The sequence below is a fragment of the Octopus sinensis genome, linkage group LG2, assembly GCF_006345805.1.
Source record: "Octopus sinensis linkage group LG2, ASM634580v1, whole genome shotgun sequence".
Taxonomy (NCBI): domain Eukaryota; kingdom Metazoa; phylum Mollusca; class Cephalopoda; order Octopoda; family Octopodidae; genus Octopus; species Octopus sinensis.
The window spans coordinates 127,645,151-127,672,650 of NC_042998.1; the positions used below are offsets into that span (position 1 = coordinate 127,645,151).

General features: G+C 34.7%; 1 protein-coding gene across 9 annotated transcripts in view; it reads left to right on the top strand.

Annotated features, from left to right (window-relative positions):
* LOC115225832 (5-hydroxytryptamine receptor 4-like) overlaps positions 1 to 27,500 on the top strand; it is a 384,417-nt gene that overhangs the window by 224,746 nt on the left and 132,171 nt on the right. The window contains exon 3 of one of the 9 annotated variants that reach the window (XM_036499246.1): positions 12,217 to 12,244. The exons of 7 other annotated variants lie outside the window; for them this stretch is intronic. The gene's annotated coding sequence lies outside the window, so the exon portion shown is untranslated. Of the gene's footprint in view, positions 1 to 7,092; positions 7,116 to 12,216; positions 12,245 to 27,500 lie in introns of those variants that run through there. One more of the 9 variants, XM_036499252.1, reaches the window with a different exon arrangement.

Below are 27,500 nucleotides of genomic sequence, written 5' to 3' on the forward strand. Positions count from 1 at the left end.
CATATATATACATATATATGTATATATATATCTTTATATATATGTCTGCATATGTATATATATATATATATATATATACAGAGAGAGGAAAGGGAGAGAGAGAATGATAGTGGGAGGGAGGGGTATTAGAGGAAGAAAGAGAGAAAGAATTATGAATATATCGGCACATAAAACTAAATGCTTTTTAATGCATAAGATCATGTTTGATCGTGTCTGGATTCGTGTATTTCAGTTCGTTTCTGGAATAAAAATAGAAAACCAGTTTCAGTCTATTGAAAGATTCATAAGTTGATCATATACGATAAACAGAAAGTGGCTTCAAGCTAAGGATTAAAAAAAAATAACGAAATAAGTAATGTCTGAATCCAAATCACGAATGACAATACCACAACAAAATCGATAAATATACTGTTCTAGAGTCGTACGTATGTCCCTGAAATCTCATTGATCTGTTCATAGTTGCCCCAAGCAAGGCGGGGCTTGATGGCAGGAACTGTGTATTGAAGTTTACTAGTTATTAGAAGATCAATGACAACTGATAAATACTTGTGTGAGTGATTTCTCTCTGAGGATTGCCGATGTCATCGTTATTGCTGAGGTTTTTGTTTTTGCTGTTGTTGTTGTTATTATGATGATTAAAAATAACGAACCCGTTGTATTCGTTATTATTACATAATGTAAATTCGATTATTACTATTTTTATTATTATTATTATTATTATTATTATTATTATTATTATTATTATTATTATTATTAGTAGTAGTAGTAGTAGTAGTAGTAGTAGTAGTAGTAGTAGTAGTAGTAGTATAGTAGTAGTAGTAGTAGAAGCAGCAGCAGCAGAAGCAGTAGCAGCAGCAGCATCGTCGTCGTCATCATCATCCTCAAAGTGGCGAACTGACAGAACATCAGTAGTATATCTTTCGGCTCATTATTTTCCTAGTTCAGATTTCGCCGGGGTCGACATCATCTTTCATTCTGTCTAGCACGGGAAAATGAGCGGCAGTATTGGGATCACTGTAAACGACCTAACCTTCCTCCTAAACCTGTTCGTCTTGTACCAAAACGTGCAACAATCATCCTCCTCCTCCCCCTCATTCTTCTTCTTCTTATTATTATTATTATTATTGATGTTGTTGTTAGTATTATTATTATTATTATTATTATTATTGAGTGAGAGAGCAGTTCATGCCATCAAAGTGACATTGGGGTAAAATATACGAAGCCTAATATACCCATCATGACTACCCGTCTGATAAGGGTACACCAGGCACATGCATCACAACCATATGTGCGCGACATGGTGATCTCATATCAAGGTAAACAGCGCATGACCTTGCAGGTGGGACCCAGTTAGAATTTTCTTCAGGTCGAGTAGCCCATCCCGCTCAAAAGGTCCCTGAATAAGGGTTGTTTAAGGACGTTGAAAGAACCACCCATGTTTCCAGAGGTGAATTATTCAAACCCCAAAGAATCCCTCTCAACACATGGCTATGATGCTCCCCCACTACTTCTGCTCATGATCAGAGATGCACATATCGTCAGCCACTAAGGGACATGCTCAACTGGTTATGGTCAAACAACTGACAAGCAAATATGTGGTATAGAGCAGAATATTTGCTGTAGCCCATCTTTTATACCAAGACAAAACAATGTACATGATAACACTTCCAATCAGTTAAGATCAGAAGCCATGAGAGCCACTGCCTGGTACTGCATCAGGGCATTATTATTATTATTATTATTATTATTATTATTATTATATTATTATTATTATTATTATCATTATTGGACAGTCCCTCTGTAGGGCAGGTTGTAATATCTTTATGATTCATTTTTCAGTGTTATACTTGCCTTCCAGTTTGCCATTACATATTTGATATATTTTGTAGTAGTGTTGGGGCTACGCTATTTGCTGTGGAGAGATTCCATCATACATGAGTGTGAAACGCTGTCGAAATCTTTCTGGTAATCAATCTAAGTTATGTTAAGTGTTGCCTTTCTCACCTTGCCGTCCTCTATAATGGCTCGGTTTATCAGAAGCTGCTCCTTATAACCATATACTCCTCCTTTCCGGCACCCGCTTTGTTCTTCTTGTAAAACATTGTTGTTTTTAAGCTGTATTATAGGCCTGTTAGCTGGTATTTTATATGTTGGAGAATACAGGATGGTACATTTCTGTAGGTCGACAATGTTGTTTTCAGTTATAATCTCATTCAGTATTTTAGGTAGAATTTTGGGTGTTGTGCCAACTGCAGCCGTTACTACAGGAATAATTGTTGTCTTAAGTCCTTTTCTTGTTGACTTAGCTTTTTAACCTTTCGGTACCGACAAATTAAATACCAGTCAAGCACTGGGGTTGATATAAAGGACTATCCCACTTCGCGCCGAAAATTCCAGGCCTTGTGCCTACAGCTTCTAATGCAGCACTTTTGCTGACTCATAATGCAACATGGTGCCACTACTTATATTGGTTTCGGTTTAATCGAGTGCATTCATTCACAATATCGGCAATGACTTCATCAAATCTATTCAGCACAACGAAAACAATTACTGATTTCTTAGGTTGAACCTTTAATTTGTAGCCAAAGCTTGGTCTTGCGTGGCAAGTATAGTGCCCCCATTCTCCTTTAGTTTTGACTTCATAGAATCGATTGTGTAGTCCCTTGTTGTATAGTGCTTCTTCATGACCATCTTGCACTTCTTGTTTTTTTTTTTTTTTCTGCTTTCAGTGCGCCCACTTCTGTAACTGTTACTCACAAGGTTTGCTCACGTTGGGTTAGTTTTTCCAGCAAATTCCCATGTTTTATATGCTGCAGTCCATCGCACTTCTCAATCACTCCCTCTATTTGTTTTCTTCATGTATAGACGATCAATGTCTGCACGTGGATGAAGGGTTCCATGAATGGTTGGGAGTTTTCTTGTGTATCCAACTGATTTATCTTATCTTCAGAAATCCACTTCAGAAATCCATCTCCGTGTCGAACCTCAACCACTGCGCGCGAGTTCATTGCCGAAAATGTTTCTGGAATTCAACATTCAATCCAATACTCTTTCTCTGTTTTTCTTTCATATCATCACCATCATCATCATCATCATCATCATCATCATCATCATCATCATCATCATCATTATTTTTAATATTATTATTATTATTATTATTATTATTATTATTATTGGTATTCTTATTGAGTGAGGAAGCAGCGCGCGCCATCAAAGTGAAACTAGGGTACGAATATACGAAGCCCAATATAACCATCATCACTACCCACCCATCTGAAAAGTGTACACCAGACGCATGCATCACAACCATATATGGGCAACATGGTGATCTCATACTAAGATAAACAGGGCGTGAATTTGCATGTGGGATCCAGTTAGAATTTTTTTTAGGATGTGTAGCCCATCCTTCTCAAAGGTTTGTTTATGGATAAACGAGATGCCCATGTTTCCAGATGTGAATTATTCAAAACCTAAAGAATTCCTCTCAACACATGACTATAAATGCTTCCCCACTGAGAGATGTACATATCGTCAGCCACTAAGGGACATGCTCAACTGGTTACGGTCAAACAACTGACAAGCAAATCTGTCATATGGAACAGAATAATTGTTTATACCAAGACAAAACATGCACGATAAGACTTCCAATCAAGTTAAGATCAAAAGCTATGAGAGCCACTGCTTGGAACTGCATCAGAGCATTTATCATTATTATCATCATATTATTACTATTATTATTGTTTTTGTTGTCGTTGTTGTTGTTGTTGTTGTTGTTATCATCATTATTATTGAATGCTGTCATAACCAACTTCTTCAACTCGCTCCAACGATTTTGGATTTCATACAAAGTATAACCACGGGGGAAAATATTTCGTTTTGGATAATTTTCAATGCGATACCTCCTGGAATGCTTTGAATCTTCACGCTATACTGAGGAAGACATTCGGTCTGTCATTTTCTTTTTTTTTTTCTTTTTGATAATTTTACTTTACCATTTCTGTTTTCATTCAACACAATATGTCTTCATGTTAGAGAAACTTACTCTTAAAAGGGTGAAAATAAACATAATTTCAGAGATAGCAAATAATATATTTATTAACAATTTCAGTTTTACAAGATCTACGTATTGTAATAAAACAAATATAGTTTAACAGTTTAAATCATCATTTTAACAATTTTAATTATACTATTTATAATGACACAAGCGTACACGTGCATTTTGCTAAAGAAAGATAGCAAATCGTAATGGAGCATAGATTCGAGTAACACAAAAAATAATTTCAATACTGTTACTATCTATAAATGATGCACAGAATGTGAGTGACCCAGCGCAGAAAATCGACGAGACAGAGATCTTTGACTAAGAAAAAACGTCACCCTTTCCTTAGCACTTTATTCAATGGCATACAAAAAGAACAGTTTCATTTCTCTGCAGTGTAGTGTTTCCTCTTTTACCCTCAAGCTACAACTAAATGTAGCCCTGGCCAATCTGCAGAGCAAGATCCCTTGTGCAGGCTGAAGTACGACCTATGGAACCGTATGCCTGGTCTTCAAAACAAACCACCGGTCCCACCCTATAGACTAGTCCAATAATGCTGTTCATTCAAAGGGGTTTTGTGGTGTAAATTAAATTTTGAGAACGTAGTGGTAGTATTAGGTACATAGAGATGAGACAATAGATATGCATGTTAAAATGAGGAGAATGGTCAAAATGAATAGGATGAGGGAAGAGCATAGTCTCCATACTTTCCATTTGTAATAACAACATATGATTTCCTATCGGAATTTGTATGCCATGAACATGAAGCAACTCTGCCATTTCTATACTCCACTTTCCTTGGATAATGGAATTGCAGCTATAGCATCGTACATATATTTTAATTTTTACTTCTATTTTCTTATTTCCCTTTCTACTTATTTCCATCCTTATCCAAAATAACTCCTCATATTGAACTCTACTATTTCCCTTTATTTCACCCTTTCACATCGTCTCTGATGAAAGGATATCCCTAATATCCCAGAAACAGCTGTAAGACTACCTTTCTTTTTATAAATGTCCTATAAATTCCACACAGCCTTGATTTTGTCGTCTCATTTTATTTAATACACACACACGCACACATACATACACACACATATATTTATATATTCATTTAATCAGTTTGAGTCATTTTATAACTATATCTAAATATATCGTAGGATCCCCTTTTCTCCCTTCAATAATTTTTTGCATATTAATTTTACTTCCCTTTTTAATTCCCAGACCAAAATGTCTTTCATTTTCTCTTTTCTCTATGTTACTATTCTTTATTGCTCCTCTTAAAAAAAAGACAAAATGTAACATTACAAAATGTAAATCAAACTACCAACCTCCTAGATGTATCATTTATATTTTGAAGTTGTGAATTGCCATATGTGCTAGATCATTGCATAGGATTTCTCGCAGTATATTTCAACTCCCGAGTTTCCCTTTCATCCTTCAGAGATCGATCAAAAACTGTATTCAGTTCTAAGTGGGGAAATTGATAGCGAGTCGGATGATATATATTGTAATATCTGTTTCGGCCCTTTTAGCTCTAACATCAGTGACTGCTACGAGAACGTTACCCAGCTGTATGGTGCCAAGTCAATGGCTTTCCATTGGATAACATTGCCTATATATAAAAGAAGCCAAAGACAACTGAATTAATAAACTAAAATGGTACAGAATCACATTAAGTATGAAGCACAGTGCTAGAATCTATACCTAATACTCTGCGTATATCATTGTAATGATAAAGGCGTCACTAAAATCCCTCCAAAACATTCACTCTACTTCTGGTATTACTTTATGTCAGAGATTGTTCAAAGTAATAAGTGATTCTTAGACATACTTCGCTCCATGATTCTAAATGTTTCTAAATGAAAGAATCCATACAATTTTGTTTCCTTTCCTATCAATTCATTTATCCGTCTGTGTTTTCCATGTATTTTTCTCTACATTTCTTACTTCCCTTCCCCACGTCAATTTCATACATAACTCGCTCTGTAATTCCTCAACAACTTCTTTAGTTTAAACTTCAATGATATAGATGTTTCGTTGATTGAAAGTAATTCAGCTTGAACACTTTAAATACATAAATACACACAGACAGAAAGACAGATAGACACACACACACACAAACACACGTGTTCCTTAAATATACACATACGTGCATATACATGCAAACACACAATATACATGTGTGTGAGGTTGAAAATAAACATTGTCACATGAGTAAAATATGGTGAGAGATTTTGTTTTTCTTGTCTTTGAATTGTTGCAATGGATTTATTACTTGATTCGTGTTTCTTTCAAGTTGTAGTTAAATATTCAGATTGTTTATGTTATACTGATCTTCTAAAGGATTACTGGACGGTAATGAGTCAAAGTTATCTTTAATGAAGTAGTATTGACAAAAGATCAGCTACATATTTAAAGAATCAAGCGAATAAATAGATGTATACTTTGATGAAGACATTTGTCACAGATTAGTTAGTAGGTATGTGATGACTAGTTGGACTATAATTATTGCTTGTGATGTTAGCAAAATCAAAGAAAGTAAAGTAACTACTAACGACTGATTACCACTAATAGAAAATCAAATGAAAATACTAATTATATGGATGTGAGACGTAAGAGAACCACCCGGGAGCTATCCATAACGAACAGATTGGATAATTATGTGACGGATAACTGATGAAACTGTTATAATCTGTATTATGTTTCCCATGGAATTTTAGTTTTGAATTCTGATGATTTCCTAATTAGAGTCTAAATGTGTTTCAAGTGTTTATTTAAAGAATTGTACGGAGACGATGCCTTGCGTCAAACACAACTCCGTTGGTGACTGAATTTGTATATTTGATGTACTTATAAATTACACCGAAAATAATAAGTACTTCATCTGTATGGATTTCTCGCTCTGTGAAATGATCTGTAACCTTATACACGTATTTCTCATTAAGGACGCTTTCACGAAGCTAGTGCAAAACCGTGTCATGGCAGAAGTGGCAAGCTAATCACAGTGTTCAATTTCATTTTATTTATTTATTTTTGTTGTTTTTTTTTAGTTCAGCTCCAACGGGATCGCGTTTCGCATTATTTCAATTTTGAGGAAATAAATACCAGGCATCTACTGAAATAAATTCAATTGATTAAACACATCACCTTAAACATTGTGACATCTTGCTAAATATCATTTAACTGAAGATGTGCAATGGTTAGCACTACTGAGGTTCTTAGCTTATGGTAGTTTCTTCCTTTTTCATAGACGAATCTAATTACAGAACGTCGACAAGGCAGTTATTCCAAAATCAAACTGACTGGTTACTTAAGCCAGCTTCATGGCACGAAAATAGCCGGATGGTGGCCAACGCCAGATCACCATTAGTTATTAGCCTCCTTAACCAGCGATAAAACAACAACAGCAACAACAAAATACCCGAAACATAAGTAAGTGAACAAACTATTCGTGCCTGTGATATCTTTGCTGTAGTTTCATTGATCGGAGAATAAAATGTTAACCCGTTTTAAGGGTTGGGAGTAGTTTTTAGTCCCAAGATAAATTCTGTTTTGGCAAATTAATCATCTAAAAAGCACTCAGACCATTATCATCTATTTTAATGTGTCCTTCCTATATTAAGTCGGTTAGGTATTTGTCTACTATTCCTAACAGAACGAGCCACCATCGCTGTGAGATTTAGTCGGACAATAGACTTTGTAAATGTTCCAGCTTGGGCAAAAGTGATTGCTAATCTTTATCGGATGAGTTGATTGGAAATTGATATTTCCACGGCTAGAATGCCTTTGCATACAGGGCTGCTTATCGGAACCCAGTTGGAGCTAAACTGCAACTAATGTAGTATTAAATACTAAATTAGTTGCAGTTTAGCTTAAACTGGGTTCCGATAAGTAGCCCTGTATGCAAAGGCATTCTAGTGGAAATATAATTTATCCATACATACAGTATCCTGGACAGTATTACCCAATGTGTTCTCTTCCAAAGTAGTAGGGTATGATTCTTGAGATCTCATTATTATATCTAACGAGCTGACCAACCATATACAAGTTCCCAGGTTAGCTTGTTATAGCAATTGTGCTTAATTTTGTTGTTTACCCACATATCAGATATGGTTGAGCAAACTTAGGATCAGAAACGTTTTAGCTGTGACCAATAATATTTTCCTTCAGACATAATACGTCCACAACAATATTTTCTGGTGCGTTATTCCCTTTTCATGGTAGTTGAATGTGATTTTAGCAGCTACTTCTAACTGGATAAGCGTCTTCAAAGTGACTCCCTCATTAGTATAGAGTATTGTAATGATTAGTGCAGTTGACTCGTAGCAGTAAATATATATTTCAGATTTGAAACATGTTTTAGTAAGAGTGATAGCCATTAATACTGTCACACAAGTACTACTGTTTAGCTCCCGATAGCTCTAATTGAGTAGATCTATGATTAATTGCATTCAATTCATGATCACCGAGATATTTTAGCTTTAGGCATAGTATATCTGAGGCTACGAGATCCAATGTGTCTTGACTTCTTTTGTTTAAGATCGAAGGGTGTGGCTTGAGACGGAGAGAGGGATGTAGGAAACAGAGAGACAAATAAATAGAGAGAAGGAGAAAGAGTGGGAGGGTCAGAAGGAGAGACAGAGGTTTGTCTGCTATATCAAGCAGGTCAAACAACCGTAGAGAGGCTAAATCGATTGCTGTTGTTTTGTGAATGAATTGTGCTAGCAACCGAAAGACAACAAGTGATGAATGTCTACCGCTTCCATTTTCACAATAATTCTTTTATGGCTTTTCCTTGATTACCAGTTGGTAGTTTGATAGTGGAACCCATAGAACGATATCCATAAACCTGTTATCAACCACCTGGCAGTAGTTGATTATGACTGATTGTATTTTATTATCTATACCATTACACGGCTCTTTCTTATCATACATTTCCTCACTATTTCCGTTCTACGCTGGTTTGTCATTTCGTGTCATCCGCTGTTTATATTATCTTTGATTGTGTTTTATTATTATTATATTATTATTATTATTATTATTATTATTATTATTATTATTATTATTATTATTATTATTATTATCGTTATTATTATTATTATTATTATATTATTATTATTATTATTATTATTATATTATTATTATTATTATTATTATTATATCATTATCATAGGTAGTGGTAGTTGTTGTTGTTGTTGCCGTTGTTGTTGTTGTGGTGGTGGGGGTGTTTTTATTATGTTTTTAAATATCGCACGCATACAGAACAATTACTCTAATTTTGGTGTAGCTAGAATTTTTACGTGCAATAGACCACTTTGAATTAATCCTTTATATTGTTATCTGGAACTAACAATAAACCTTCTTAAATGTACTTATTTAATTTAAATGTCATATATGCTTTCACATATTTAGTCTGAGAGAACAAATCTTTACACTGACTACCAAGCTGAAAATTTAACAAACATACGTCCTATACGATAGCTTGACATGGATGACATCTGCCAGACCAGAGACAAAGTCAAATGCCTTTCGCATGAGCTTTGCAAGCAAAATCTTGCACATCACATGAAGAGACAGTATTACTACCTCTGAGATCCTTCATAGTACAGAATTTAAAATTAAATATGCAGTGTTCAACGATTCCGAAGAAGGGCATAAGAAATATTGGGTAATTTGCGGGATACTTGGAAGATCTATCGATGACCGTCTTCGCTTCATACATTACGATACAGTGAATATATATATATACAGAGTGGATATACGTGAAAAGCATCCGGCAGAGTCAACCTGGGATACCTGACCGATGTGTATGCGGTCAACACTCTGCATTTCGGGAGTCTCTGCATTTCGGGAGTCTCTGCATTTCGGGAGTCATTTCGGGAGACTATTACATTTTATATATTTGTTCAGGTGGTGACCGTCTGACTTAGGGTTGTGATTTCAGTGAAGAGCAGAGATGAATTGGGAAGATTGCATACCACATCCCGTTGTCCAAATATTTCAAAACGTTTCTGGATCTATTATAGAAGTGACTGATGCAGTTAAGGGTAGACCCGTACATGTCATATGATACTTTTAATAATTTTGTTACGTTTCACTCAGTAGTCAATAATAAAGTCCAATCGATATCTAAACGTAATGAAAGGCGGGTAAAAGTGGCAAATTTGGCATCGATAAAGGGAATAGTCTTTCACTTTCGTATTGTTTTGAAAAGAGACGTCACGTTGTTGGCAAGAAATGTAGTCGACGTTTATAAATGTTCTTTGAAGGAAGTATATTCTACGTATATATTTGCTACTAAACTCATGTTAATATAGCGAAAGATACTATTAGTGAAACTCCGGAATGATGCTCCACATTTTCTTTGTAAACATATATTTGATACTCTACTAGAGTATATTGATGTGTTCTCCAGTAAATGTTGGCTGTTTTTATGCATTAAAACACATACACACAAATATATGTGTGTGTATATGCATGTATATACATGTGTATGTAAATATACATATATATCGGAGTAAGCACATAACTGTGAAACAAGGTGGAAAAAAGAGTACTCAAATACCAGACGTAGAGTAATATGCTTTATTTAAAAGTAGCAGCAATATAACAAAAATTCTGAGTAACAGCTTTTGTTATATTTCTGCTGCTTTTAAATAAAGTGTATACATACATACATATATATATATATATATGTGTGTGTGTGTGTGTGTGTGTGTCCTGTCCTGTTTTTCTCCGTTTTTCCGTCCTTGTTTTCGTATACATTCGCTGCTCTCGTGCAAGGAATCTAGGGATCCTAGCTCAGTTTTTCCGTGGGTTTGTCCAGACTGGAGCAATCTCGAGTATAACCAGCCGAAATTGCAAAGCTAATCTGGAACTCGAGGAAAGAAAACTCCGAATGACCCGTCCTTGTTTTCTTTGTATCGTCCTTCTGGATGTGTTGCGTTCTTATCCCATTTTTGTATATATATATATATATATATATATATATATATATATATACATATACATGTGCCTAGATAGAGAGATAGAGTGATAGATTGACAGGCAGAGTGCCAGACAAATGGGCTTTGACATGCCTAAAAATGTCCCAAACGCACCGCCGCTCAATCACTTTCACGAGATACAGGGCTTGCTTTGGGAATTTCTAGACACACCAGACCTCATCTCTCTCCAGGCATTACTAGACACGATTCTTACAGAAAACATTAAAAAATAACAGAAAGAGAGAGTTAAAACAGAAGTATCAACCACAGTACGTAACTGTTACAATATTTATCAACTCTTTTCAGAGTTGATAAGTATGAATATGTTTACCTTAGACGTTAATAATTACACATGAGACAATTATGCACGTAAAAGAAAAAGGTCCTATTGACCGGTTTTATGTTTTTAAACTACAAAATGAACGAATGCCATTTGTATGTGAGATTGAGTTTATGCATGTGTGTGCATAATGGAAGTATATCTATACGTGTCCTATTTGTTGCTGTAAAACCATGATACATTTTCAATGCGTGTGTGTGTGTGTGTGTGTGCGTGCGTGCGTGTGTGTGTCCGCGCGCGCGTGGGTGGGTGTGTGTGTTGGTCTTCCTTTCTAGCCGAGGACCCCGTTCAGCGAAGTTAAGTACAACTTCTATGAATGCCCAAATTGGAAAATAATTTCTTTATAATTTATTTAATCATTAACTGATTTTGCATTTTTTACACGTTCAGTGTCGAAAATGATATTCCAATGTAGCGTGTAACGATTATTTACAATGACAACAACTGTTTAGCGCTTGTGTTCGCCGTATTTTAATTCTTTTATCTATTTGGAATCTAAAAAAGATTCGCCTGGTGTATATCTATCTCAACTGCTACGTCTAGTAAAATCGATGGGGCCTATGGTGAAGGCCGCATCTGAACCGCGAGATCTATGTGGTTTGTATTCAAAACAAAGTGATATTGATTACACTATAGACGTCAAACTGTCTGTTTGTCTGTCTGTCTGTCTGCCAAACTGAATATATTTCTTCACTCTGCAGTAGATTAATGCATAACAGTCAGGGAACCCTTCCCTAAAACATCTTTTATTGTAGGCAATTTGATGCACTTTGATGTAGGTAAAGAAATACAGTCCCAGATTTAAAGTTATCAGATTCTCATTGAAAAAGTTTTTTTTTTTCTTTCAGCCATTGCACTGCATCTATACCAAGTCCAGTAAGTTCACCGTCATCAATTTACCTCACGGAAAGTTCACTGTTATCAACTCACCGCAGGGAAAGTTTACGGAGAGATAAGTTCACAGTAAAAGAATTTTTTAAAAAACTTATTTTCGAAATCTTAAGTTCACGGTCAACTTTCTTCACAGTGAATTGATGACGGTGAATTATCCTGTGATATGCGAGTATAATTGTGTGTCTGTGTGTGTGTGTGTGTGAGAGAGAGAGAGAGAGAGAGAGAGAGAGAAATAGAGAGAAAGAGAGAGAGAGAGAGAGTGGGGGAGAGACATCGCACATTTCCGTCAACCAAACTCACTCAAAAGGCATTTGTTGACTAGGGTCTTTAGTTGAAGAAACTTAGCCAAGTGCCACGTGGTGAGACTGATCCTGAAACCTCGTAGTTGCGAAGCGATTTTCTAACCACACAGCTACACCTGTGCCTCATTACGTAATCTTTTTTGTTACATCGCCTCATAACATAAGGAAAAGAAGTATATAAATAGTACTGCAATTTATGTTAAACTGCAACCTGCCATATTGTAATCCATCTCAGACCAAAGAATTTACATAGTCTTCTGAAACTACCATTATTCAAGGAGTCTTAGCTTTAGAATTTTGTATAATTAATCTTACTACCGTTAGATAAAGTAATATAGAGTTCAGGGGATGTTGGCTCTGGAAAAAGATCCATTTTTCTTGGTGATACTGTTATTGTGTTTGCTGTCTTTTAGCTTTTTAACACTTAACAAAACTAGTGTAGATGATGATCTTGTCACTATTCTTATTCATGTTATTGGTATTTTAATTATTGCTTCTGTGAGTGATGACATTGCTGTTCATTCAGCTTTTATTTATTCTGCTGCTATTTGGTTTCATTACATATTTTGGCTATTTTATGATTGCTGCTCCTATTGTTCGTGCTGCTAGAACTGCTTTTACTACCGCTGTAGTTTTTTTGTTTTTTTTTGCTTTTATCACTATTGTTGTTGAAGGTTTTGCTGCCGCGAACCACCACTATGCTTTACGGCATAATATTATCACACATGTTGGTAATTTATGTGTTTATAACATTTTTTTCAGAATGTTTTCGAAAAATCTATATCTTCTTTTACGAGAGAATAATTTTCCATTTCCTTTAGAAAGCCGATGGGAAAAGACATTGCATTCTTAGCGTCGAAACCACTTCTATTAGGCTCACCGCCTATTTCACATTCTTCTCCAAGTGTTAACACTAACGTTGGCATGTACAAAAATTCTATCAGCTTGCCAAGACAAGCGAGAAAGAAGCATATATATCTGTCTCCTTCCTGATTCAGCCCCACCGAAAAAAAAAGGAAAGAAAAGAAAATATGCTAATCAATTCAACTTCAGTCATTGAAACTGAAGTTAGAAAACAGTATTCTTTGAATCTGATGTCTAGAAATACAGAAAATAGAGAGTCAAAACTCTTTCACTAGAAATATGCTAGTATTCGACGGAATTTAGGAAAATATTAACAAACGCTCGGAGACTAGCTCTCAACTGTCGGTAGTAAAACCAAAAAGCTATAAATGAGCATGGGATGAGTTCGTTCCTACATTATGAATTATTGTAAGCATAAACTTAAATTATAAACAGGAAACTATTACATTCTCGTGTAAAATTTCGAGAGGACTTAAAGGTAACTTTGAATATAAAAAGACTAGCTCATCTAAGAAGACTCTTTCACAGAGAATAGAAATTTATCACATATCAGAGAGGAAAGCTTAAAAGAAACGAAGAAAACGTAACGGAAACACGAACAATGAACCCAAACCAAACAACGAGAATAAAGTCATTAAGCCACGAAAAAATAATAAGCATATAGAAAACTGACAATGTAACAAAATGTAATATAACTGAGCCCTGAAGCATCTACAGACTATTGTTCATCATCAGGCGAACCATAACAACAGAAAAAGAACATGATTAGGAGATATTGAAAAATACTTAACAATAGAAAATATAAAATATGGAAATTAATAAAATAATACTAATCTAAAAATATACTTTTAGAAATACATGTAAATAAAATTTTACATGCTCACATATACATGTAAACTATACATACATACACACACACACACACGCATATATATATATATATATATATATATATATATATATATATATATATATATATATATTATATATATATATATATATATATATATATATATATATATATATATATATATATGTGTGTGTGTGTGTGTGTGTGTATATATGTATGTATATATAGAGAGATAGAGAGATAGAGAGATAAATAGATAGATACATACATACTAACATACATACATATATACATACATAGATATATACATACATACATACATACATACATACATACATACATACATACATACATACATACATACATACATACATACATGCATAAATAGTGAGAGAGACTGAGACTTTCGATATTTTGCTTTTACTTTTCAACCCACACTCTAAATTATCGTACGATTCAATTAAAACACCATTTAATTAACGTTGATATTTTAAGGAATTAAGCACGTGACCACTACTTTAATGAAGCTTCCAGTTATGTTTCAACTTTCCTGTGTAATATGGTGTTTAAGCAATTAATTTGAAGAAATTATCTGAAAAAGAATCGATATGAAAATGTTCTCTGTTAGAAATTAAGATAGATATATGAATTTCACATGTACATGCTCTTCTCCAAATGCACCCCAAAAAAGCAAAACTCTTATGCTAGGTTGTTAGATATAAGTAAAGAAATCGATGAACCTTGTTTTTCAATTGTTTAGTTCCAGTTTGGGATTGAAGAATATTACCTTTATGCAAAACATGTGTCAAACAATCTGGGGCTATTTTTTTAAAATATGAATTTCAGGTTTACTTCTGAATATGAAAAGAATATAGTAGAAATCTAATTAATTAAATATTGATTTCTTCTCGTTACATACAAGTCCTTCAATTTATCTTCCAGGATAAAACAATCAACCAGACGATAGCCATCATCTTCAATATCAATATATCAGCAACTCCATTACAGCCGTGAACATATATATATGTGTGCGTGTATGTGTGTGTATGTATGTGTGTGTGTGCATCTATGTATATATGTTATATGTAAGTATACAAACACTTCCCTACACACACACACACACACACACACACATATATAGAAAGCGTGAAAGAGAGCAAAGAAAGATAATCAAGAGGAAATATAGAAAGAGAAAAAAATGAGGGTGATGATATTTAAAAATATGAGTGTAATTCATTTTGGGAACAGCTAAAGTTAATTACACTACCATCGCATTTAATGCTTGCAAATGTTTCAAACATTCTTAATTTCAAAATTTGTTACTTAACACAACGAACATGTTGTCATCTCCAATTTAGATGTCAGCATGCTTAACCTATACTTAGCTTTTAGTATTTCAAAAACACAATTATGGCTTCTATTTTCAAAATAGCAATTCTCTGAATATGACTTTTATTAGCAGATGTCAGATCTTTAAGCATGCACTTATATTCTTAACAAGATCGTAGATAACATCTGTCTGATTTTTAAAAAAAACGCGTAATTGATAAAAATAAAATGTTCAAAGCTGAACAATGCAATACAGGCATTGGTTGACTTTACCTCTGACTCTACTGCCGTATAATATGCAATGATTTGATGAACAACTTGCCTAAAATAAAATATCAAATTTGAAAATATCGAAAATTGGCTACAATTGGAAAGTTTGGAGAAAAGCTAGATGAGACAGGTGTAAAAGGTGAGATCTCCCAATATCTTTGTTGAAATACCTGAAGCTAAACTAAGAAATTAACATGAGACTGATGTCTCTATTATTATATACATACATACATACATACATACATACATACATACATACATACATACACACACATATAGATAGATAGATAGATAGATAGATAGATAGATAAATAGATAGATAGATAGATAGATAGATAGATAGATAGATAGGTAGGTAGGTAGGTAGATAGATAGATAGATAGATAGATAGATAGATAGATAGATAGATAGATAGATAGATAGATAGATAGATAGATAGATAGATAGACAGACAGTTATTCCATGTTCACTACTACAAATTAGCTGTGCCCGGCAGCTTAAAATAAAGAATTCAAAAGTAAGTCTATAAGTGGATAAAATATTTAATTCATATCTTGTCTATAACATCATATCTCATCGGTGGATAATAACACTATGGTACTATTGGACATCTGCTTATGATGTGGGTAATATGTTCGGTGTGAACTCCACAGAGTTTGCACCAGTTAACATATTTGGATGTTTTCCCTGCATGTATGTATAGGTGTATGCTATTATGTATAAAATATTCGTTTACTCTCATTTCAGCGAAACGTGCGTACATCTGCTGACGTCAATAATTTACTCAAATATATCAAATATATATCTTCATTATTTTACTTCTACTATTCATTCGATTCTTTCTATACTCGGAACTGTCTTGAAGGTCTTAGTAAAAAAGGAAAAAGGGACGCAAGTACTTAATTTTTTAGTCTGGCACGTTGTCTATTGATTGTTTTTCACAAACTGCTCAGTTACAAAGGCATAAATGCTTTATCAAATTTGCACTCACGAGCACAGCGGCGGTGCATCGATAAACAAATCCGTTGTATAGTAGCCACTATATATATAAGACCACTGTTTTCAGTTCTAGATCGTAAGACGTGAAATCATCGCTACTATACAACGAATTATATATATATATATGTATATATATATATATATATATATATATTCTCTGTATATATGTAAACAGAAGCATACATATATGTACACTCGCGCGCGCATACATATATATATATATATATATATATATATATATATATATATATCAAAGTTGACATTTATAGCCCTGTGTTGTACAAATTATGAAAGTTCTCATTTAACTGATATATGAACAGAGTTTCGTGTAGACCCTAAAGACCTATAACGAGAACTTCTTTCATTTTGTTAATGTATCAACATCGAAGATTCATTCATTAATTTTCTCTTCACACATCGAATTGTTGTAATAAAGTCCTCAATATTCCATTTATCTGGTGTTTTTCTCGCGTTACTTTACCGCAGGCGTGTCATAAAGCATTGAAAGAAACATTGAAGTTTATACTCTATCCCTCCTTCTCCTTCTTCCTTCTTCCCTTTCTACCTCCTCATCATCATTACTAAATCACGGCCATTTTTGAATTATTTGATATATGCTTATGAGTGTGATTCTCTCTGATAAGGTCGAGGCGACATTGTGCGTAGAAATGCGAACGTGTATGCTGGCTGCCGCTACTGTGTCTGCTGTTGTTGCTGATGGTGGTGATGTTTTCGATTGTCTTTGTTGCCGACGTTTTAGTTTCTGCTGTTGTTTTTGCTGATGTAGAGGCTTCCTTTTGTCTCTGTAATACAGGTGGCGTTAATTGCGCAACTGGAGTACAGTGTGTCATGTTGTGTACTTATTTAAGTACACCAAGAGCAAGTAAACGAGGGAGTCACATGTGATTGAGCAAATCACACTACGCCTTAAACACGTTATACACTTTAGTCCATAAAATACATATAAGCAAAAAACGTTAGTTATGACTGAGGTGATTCAATCAGCGCTGATGGAGTAAACAATAGCAGAAACAGCAACAAGTGCATTAACAAATATCTCAGCACCACTACCACCATCAATGACAATAACAACGTAGGTACATGACTGGAACAGTAAGAAATGAAATGCGAATTCCTATTTATTACTCTCTATTATCTGCCATTCACTTTCTGTTATCGATGAGAAGTATATTTGGCATCATTTGAATAACGCTAGTAGATTCTCACCAAGGTGAGTATCCATCACCTCTCGTACTAAGTATACAACGATAAGAGTCCAGTATCGCCTTAAAGAAAACTATAGTGTGTGGAGATGCAATACTTACCCAGTAACAGACATCTTTAAGAAAGTTAGTTATTGTTCTTCACTTTTGTAGAATACGTTGTTGTTTAGCTCCAAGTCAGCTTTGGGAATCATACATATATAGACAAATACATTTCCAGCTAAAAATCGCGTCAAAGCAGATATATAAAACGGTAGAGTTGAAGTATGGTACACTTGTGCGCTGTTTCTTCCTCGCAGTTATATTGATCATATAGTGAGTTCCTTGTCACATGGGAATATACAAATATATTCATAAAAGTTGTGAGTGTATAAATTTCTGTTACGCATCAAACATTTGACTGTATTTCTACTTGCAAAACTGATTTCCGCACAAAATATCAAATTAGTCAAGAACCAATGAGGTAACATCTGAAAGAGACACATGATATGTTACAAGTAGTGGGCAAACCAACATCAGATCGCATCCCACTGATTTATAATAAGGAAGTCCGCATTAGAGTTGGCAGTCCTAGTTACAGCATTTCTGCACAAAGACAGGCTAGTCGTGATCAGAATTTCTTTAAAACACGTAATCAAACGCCAACCAAATGAATTCCCTCTCTGTGTGTACGAGAAAGAAAAGAAAAAACAGAAAGAAACAAAGAAACAATGAAACGAGGAAGCCAAGGAGAAGAAACTGCATTTTTATATACAAAAGAGAGTGAGATGAGTAGATGTGTGTAAGGAGTGAAGGGATGTGTAAATAGAAAGGGAGACAAACAAATGAAACAATGATGCTCATGAGGCTAAACACTGAATGCAAGATTGTACTCACGTGCTTTTATGCACATGAGGTGTGTGAGACAGTAAATATGTATGGGAGACGATAAATGTATCATTTTGGCAGGGTAGTATGCATGAAGCACATTGATGTGCTTATATATATATATATATATATATATATATGTGTGTGTGGTGTGTGTGTGTTTGTGTGTGTGTATGTGTGTGTATGTGTGTGTGTGTATGTGTGTGTGTGTGTATGTATATATATATATATATATATATATATATTTAAACTAAGGTCATTCACGTAACATTTCATATCTCGAACATGTAATCACATAATGCTTTTTCTTTCATATAGAATATACACGCATAAAATCATGGAAGATGAAAAACAACTCACCAATACAAGCATATAAGAAAAATATAAGAAAAATGTGTGAATACAGTCCATCGCGGTTAAAAGTTAATGATTAATAATTTAGCGACTAAAAAAATATATATCTTTTAACATTACAATATCTAGAATAATAAATACATAAAATATAAAGAAATATATAAATATATAGATATATAAATATATAAAAATACATATATATATAGGAAACATATAAATAAATAATATATAATATATAAGGTAAGATAAAAGTTCATCGTTTAGGAATTTTTTTGATTAAAACTTACTTTTCAAGATAAGGGAAACCTATTGTTAGAAGCCAGTGTCCAAGCAAAAAAGAATAAACCAGTGTCTCTCTGTGTATCTTTCTGTTGAAGAGCGTAGGCTCGAAACGTTAAAGACTTGTTTTATTTATATTTCCTGAGCGCCATACTAATACAATTGTTCGTTTGTTTTCCACCTGCCTTCGTCTTTTGTTTATTTTCATAAAGCTTCCCGTTATATATATATACACTTGTGTGTAATTTCAAAACAAAGAAAATTAGGCTATGATAAATTAATTTTGCAAATGCTACATTGCGAAAGATGCACCTGCCCAGAATTATGATATATGTGACCATTAAGTATGCGCACATATATACATACGCATATAAATATACACTTATAGGATAATGTACCAAAATTTTATACCCATTTATACAATTACATACACGAATTCAATGAAATACAGAAACACAAACATATTCACATATGTAAATATTATATATATATATGTGTGTGTGTGTGTGTCTGTGTATACTAATATATACATATTCTCAAATGTATGTATATATATGTGAAGTATATTTGCCACATAAATGTGGCTAACCACTAAAGGTGGATGCTACTTTTGTCGTGCAGCTACTGTTTATACCTCGTTCAGAGATTTATTATTGCTTACGTATATATAATTATACATTCAAACTCTCTTATATATATATATATATATAGTGGGAATGTACGAAAAGACAAAAGACGAAGACGGATGTGTAAACAACAAACAGATGTATAAGTTTAACGCTCGGGAAACGAGAAAGTCTTTTACGTTTCGAGCCTACGCTCTTCGACAGAAAGGAACACAGAAATAAACTAGGAAAGAAAATAAAAAAAGGTTTAGTGGCTAGCGGTCTATCATGGCGAATGCTGGGCAGAGGGGTCACACACGAGAGCAATGTATAGATATCTCTATCTTTTATCTTATACTCGTTTCAATCATTAGACCATGACCATGCTGGAACACAGTGTTGAAGAGAGATAGAAAGGAAAACGAAGAACGGTTAGAAATAGAAGTCTCCCTCTCCCTCTCAATCTCTTTCTCTCTCTCTCTCCTTCGCTTCCTTTCTCCTCTGCACTCTATGTCTCCTGACCGATACCTGAACGTAACCCGTGGCCAGCCTTATTTTTCTGTCACTCTCTGCTTTTACACCAGTCGTAAGGTCTCTAGTCTCCCTCATCAACCTGTCTCGTTGTCTCTTGACCTGCTGTTTTCAATCCTTTAGTATTTCCCTCTAAGTGTTACCCATACTTCGTTTTCATCCAGCCTGACATCTTCATTCTGTGTTTTTTTTTAATCGTTTTTGTCCCTTGTCTCTCCATCAGTGGCCTCGTCATGAATTACATTAATTTTTGCATTTTCACTTCTGTATTGCTTGTTATCCATATTTTATTTGTCTGTTATCAGTCCCATATTCTCTGCAGCTCTCGTAGGTGCCATCATCTGGGAAACAATATTATCGTTAAAGGCACGAGATTGCGTTAGACCCACTGGACGATACCCTTCTGTGTCTGTTTTCGTTTATGCGTTTACTATACAGTTTTTAATTTTTTAGCCTATTAATTAACGGAACGAAACTTGTCCTTGGTTTTATTCACTGTATGATATACATACATGCATACATACATATGTGTGTGTGTGTGTGTGTGTGTGTATACAAATATATATTTGCTGGCAAGATCATTACCGCGCCGGATAAACTGCTACGTCCCGCGCCTAAGTTCTGCCGCAGTCTACAGTATTATTCATCCGTCCGCTGCCAATAAAATAAGTACCAGTTGAGCACTGATGTAACCTTCGCACAGAATTGCTGGCCTTATCCTAAAATTTGAAATCAGTATAATGCTTAATGTCAATATGCTGTGGTAGCGTATCACAATGTAAATTTATGAATGAATTTTTAATGTAGACATCATCCTCAACACATTATACTGTTTTTATACGTATGTTTATATGTATATATATATATATATATATATATATATATATATATATATATATATATATATATAAATATATAATTTTTAAATAATATATTATTATTAATATTAGGAAATCAATATCAGAAGACACATCAGAAAGATATGTACGTGTGAAAAATATTTGATGTAATAAAAAAATAAATAAATAAATATAAATATGTATAAAAATATATGTAAATATGTATAAGTATAAATATATAATGAATATGACAATTTAAAGAAAGAGAGAAAAGGAGAGAGAGATAGAGTTATGTGTGTATATATATATATATATCTATATATATATATATATATATATATATAAATTGATCAAAATAAAATAAAAACATGATGCGAAGGATTCAGCGGTACATATGTTTCGGGCCTTTATTAGACAGATTTATAACAATGCATAATGTATGTCTGTGGCCTTCTTCAGCCGCGCACAACAGCTTCCACAAGGACATGTGTTACATCAAAAATTCTTGGTTGGGGATGCAAATCCTCTCATTCACGTACGACATAATGCGGCAGCAGCATAGAGTTGAAGCGTCCATCTCTTTCTTCTCTCAATGTAGAATGAGGAAAATTGGATGTTGAGGTAATGTAAATAAATAAATACATATATAGAGGTGAAGATGGAGGGGCGAGAGTTCGGGACGAGGGATAAAAAATGTATAAAAAGTGTAAGTATAGAATAATATAAAAATGTAGAGGATAAAGGGTTGTAAGGAGATGTAAGGGGGGTATAAAGAAATATAAAGTAAAAATAGAAATAGAAATAAAAGTAAAAAAACCTGATAAAAACGTGATAAAAGTGTAAAAGAATGTAAAGATAAGGGATGTATAGAGGTTATGGACCAAGCATGGTGGTCAGGAGATTGATAAAATTTAGTTGTAGAATTGTCAGTACATCAACAGTTTCGTCTGGGGACTTAATGCGTTGTAAATCAGAGCTGATGAGCATTTAATCTGGTTCCTTGAATTAAATGGACTTCTAGTACATACATATCATCATGGATATATACACCCACATACACGCGTACATATACGCCTCCAAGCCTATAAGCATACACACGCACTCGCGTGTAAACACGTACATAAACACACACGCACCCACACGCACGCGCGTACACACACATACATACAACAGAATATCCGCATATATACACGGACATTACGCGCGTACACGCTCACATGTATATACGCGCGCCCATCACTACATACACACACGTATATGCCCACGCCTCTAGGTCCAGGTATAAGATATTAAAGGATGTGTATAAGAACGTATGTAAAGAATCCCGTACTCATGTCAATACGCGCACGCACACACGGCTGTGTGTCCGTATGTGCGTGCACATATACACTCATATACACACACAGAGACACACGCGCACATGGTATAGCTATAAGATATCGAAGTATGCATGTACATATATGCGCGTGCATATGTATGTATGCGTATACACACGTACGCGGACGCTCGTATATTCAAAAGGTGGATCCATAGGTAAGTAAATAAACATATATAGAGGTGTAAAGCGATAAGTTAGGGGTAAGAATGAGGGTAAGAGTAAAGATTAGAAATAAAAAATACAGTATAAAATAAGAAATACAATGTAATAGTTAGAAATGAAGTATAAGAATTATAAAAATTATAAGAGTTAAGGTAAGGGATGAAAATGAAAATGAGAATAAATGGAAGTAGAATAAAAGTAAAAATAAAATTAAAAATAAAAATAAAAATAAATGGAAGTAGGATAAAAGTAAAAATAAAAGTAAAAATAAAAATAAAATAAAATAAGATAAAAATATAATTTTGTAAAGTTTAACATGAGATGAAGGTGGTTGAAAGTTAGAGGTGTGTGTTAAACGTAGGGGCGGGCGGGGGGAACTGAAAATTGGAAGGGTGGGAAGTGGAGTTTGGCGGTGTGCGTTCAACATCTGAGTTAGAAATGTGAAAGGGTATAGATATAGGGGATTAAAAAGACTACATAGGGAGGATATGGGTGTAGGAGAAGAAATATTTAGGGAAAAGAAGTCATATATGGGAGACAAAATTTGTATATATAGGGGGAAAATGCAGGGAACCCTATATGCACGTACACATACCCACACACACACACACACACACACACACGCACATGTACATATATATGTATATGTACAGATACGTACACGTATGTGCACATACATACGCACACACACACACACATACACATATACACGCACATATAGGAAAGCGGGATGTGCTGGAGCCGACAGGTTGCACCGGGTGGGAGGAAATTGCATGGGGGAGTTGGTATAAGACCTAAGCATTGTAGTATTTGAAAGTATTAATAAGTTTATGTATACAGGATGGTTTGAACTCTGACCTTTTGTTAATAAGATTGTGTTTGTCTTTGAATTTCAAGATGTTAAGGAGTTCTACACAGCATAGTTGGCATGCTGCTCTATTATTTAAATAAGGTGCAGCTGATCCGATGATGGACCATCTGAGTTTGAAGCCTATGCATTTGTCTTTTAATTCCCAAATTCTTTTAGAGAGGGAGGTGCTGTTAGCCTTATGTCTGTGTCTCAGCGAGGACCGGTGGTTGTAGTATCTGGATTTCCAGGAGGTTGAGCAACCAATATAGGTGAGTGTGTTAAACTGAGTACTCACCTCACATGAGTATATTACGTTTTTCGCCCTACATGCGCCCTGCAGCGGGCACTCTGATGCACATCTGCAGTTGCATTGCATTGCATTGTTCGGTCGTGTGCTGCTAATCCCAGGCGGAGGTGTTGCAATACGAGTGGGGGCGTTGGTATCCTCCTGGTTGTTGATGGGTGTAGTATTTCCTCTGTTGTGTTGGCGGGTGTTATTACTAACTGTTTGGGTAGTATGGCTGCCAGTCTGGTTATATTGTCTACTGTCTGGATGAGGGGGGTTCTGTTGGTCGCTATGGTTTGCTCTTGATCTAGCTGTTCTAATATTAATATAGTTATGTTTAGCTATGAGGCAGCTCAAGTTGGGCAGGGTAGAGTAGGAAATCCTAATAGTTTTGTTGGAGAAGATACTTCTATACTTGTGGGTGGGTTGGAAGTTGTTGGAAATTATAGAGAATATTCTCTTACATAACTTACCCCTAACTGCTAAGTTGAAAGGTATGTTGAACCATATATATTTGCGTAATCTACTATTATCCCTTCTATTTCTCCTAATAGGATCTATATTGCTCTCGTCGGGAGGGTTACTATTGTGTGCTGTTCTATTAGTTCGCCTATTTCCTATACGTTGTTTGGAGTTTAAATTAGAATTATCGCTAGTGTGAGTTGAGTGCTGAGTTCGATTATAATTGGGAGTCTTATGGCCGACGGACGCTCCCGGGTGGTCTACATATGATATTCTCTGGTTATACCCGGCACTATAGAGAGCCTGGTTGTAGTGTTGTGCATGATTATTGAAAATTTCTCTATTAGAGGATAGTTTTGTCAGTCTGTCTGAGATGGCTTGGACCGTGGTGCTAATTATACAGGGTGGATGGTTGGAAGAGGTATGGATGTATTTGGTAGTTTCTTCTGGTTTCCTATACGGGTAGTGTAGGTGCTTATTCAAATCTAACGTAACATCTAAGAAGTTTACTATTTTAGTATTGGTCATAAATTCTAGTTTAAGATTGAAGGCTTTGAAAAAAAGCCTGATCTTTTTCCTAATTCTTTCTAGTTTACTCCTATTGTTGGTGGGGTATATGAAGAGAGCGTCGTCTCTGTATAGACCCCCTGAAGATCCGGTACCTCGGAGAAAAGCTTCTTGAGCAGGTAGGCCCCGACCAAGTCAGTCACCTGAGCTGAATCGCTCGAGCCCATAGCCACATCGAAATTGTCGGGGGTATCGGATCTGGTCCAGAGTCTACCGTCGAATTCTATTATGGTTTTTCTAGCTAATAGAATTATGTCAATTTTTTCTCTGTCTATGAGTGAAACGTTGCGGGCAAAAATAAGGGATTTGTTAAGTAAGATGGGGAATATACTGGCGTAGTAGCTAGCTATGTCGAATTGGATGAATGAGTAGTCGGGCCTATTGGTGATAGTGTTAAACCATTCTAGCACATCGTTGGTGTTAATCCATAGTTGGAGTGGGATGTGGGGTTTGATGTGTGGGATCACCCTGTCCAGGATGGTCTTGCTAAGTCTGCCGATATCCGATTTAGTCGGACAGATTAATCGTACTCCTACACTATCTGGGAAGTCTTTCTTATGGTCTTTAATAGTAATTTTGGGTACTTGTGGTTTAATAGGTTCTGTTCTGTCCAGGAGGTCTAATTTGCTCATAACTTCCTTGATTTTGGTATGCATATGCCCACATTTAGATGTATAAAAATGCAATTTTCCATACGAATTAGGGCTCAGTATTCGATAAGTCCATCTGATGAGATGATGTTTTTTGTTAAAGTCCACTGAAACAATTTGAAATGGAGCACTTCACACAAAAATATGCATGTATATCTATATTCATTGAAAAGGACAACAAACGCTAAGGCAAGACAAGCATCTCAAGTCATATACGTTATTATTATTATTATTATCATTATTGTTATCAGAAAAATTTAGTCTTACAGCTGTTTCTGTGAACTTTTATGCTTCTCTTTTGTTCATTTCTTTATTTCTTTTCCCCCAGTACTTTATTTCATTGTTTCCTTGAACTATAACCTTTACATTTGTCCTATTTTTCTCCCATGACGGAGTATCCCACATTTTACGAAATCTCAGGAACAGCTCTAAGGCTGTAAATTTTTCTAATAATAATAATATAATAATAATAATAATAATAATAATAATAATAATAATAATGATAATGATAATATCAATAATAATAATAATAATAATAATAATAATAATAATAATAATATTAATGACAATGATAATAATAATAATACAGTATTTAAGGAAGCTGACAAATACAAACAAGCAATCATACCACCTAACAAATATGCAGAAGAAGAAGAAGAAGAAGAAGAAGAAGAAGAAGAAGAAGAAGAAGAAGAAGAAACAACAAAAGCTATAAAACAAATGAAATCCAAACTAAAAATAGAACAGCAACGAACTATGATAAAACGATGGCAAGAAAAGCCCTTTCATGGCAAATACTGGACTAAACTAAATGCAAAAGAAATAGACAAAGAAAAATCCCAACAATGGTTGAGAAGCTCAATTTTTAATTGCAGCACAAGACCAAAGCCTCCCCACCAGAAATTACCAAAGACATGTAATGACAAGAAATATAACAAGTAACTGCAGAATATGTGGAGATGGACAAGAAACAATAAATCATATTATCTCTGGCTGCCCAGTCCTGGCTAAGAAGGAATATATTCACAGACACGACAGAGTTGGGACCTATATACACTGGAAACTATGCCAACATTATGGAATAACAACAGAAAAAAGATGGTATAGGCACACACCAGAAAAGGTCACAGAAAACGAGAAAGCAACCATACTCTGGGATATGCCAATACACACAGATAGAGAAATTAAGGCCAACAGGCCAGATATAGTTGTCAGAGATCATGAAGAAAAAAATGTTTTCTAATTGATGTATCAATACCAGCGGATGACAACGTGTCTCTAAAAGAAATGGAGAAACTTTCAAAATACAAAGACCTGGAAATAGAGGTAACCAGAATGTGGAATCTAAAAACAGAAACAATTCTTATCATAATTGGTGCATTAGGCATGATAAAAAAATATTCAGATAATGCATAACAAAAACACCAGGACTTACAAACACATATAACATACAGAAAATTGCACTACTAGGCACTGCACACATCCTACGCAGAATACTTTCCATACAATAACCATAAGAGCATCACAACAAATCACAGCACATACCCAAGGCACACAGAGCTGCGCTCGGT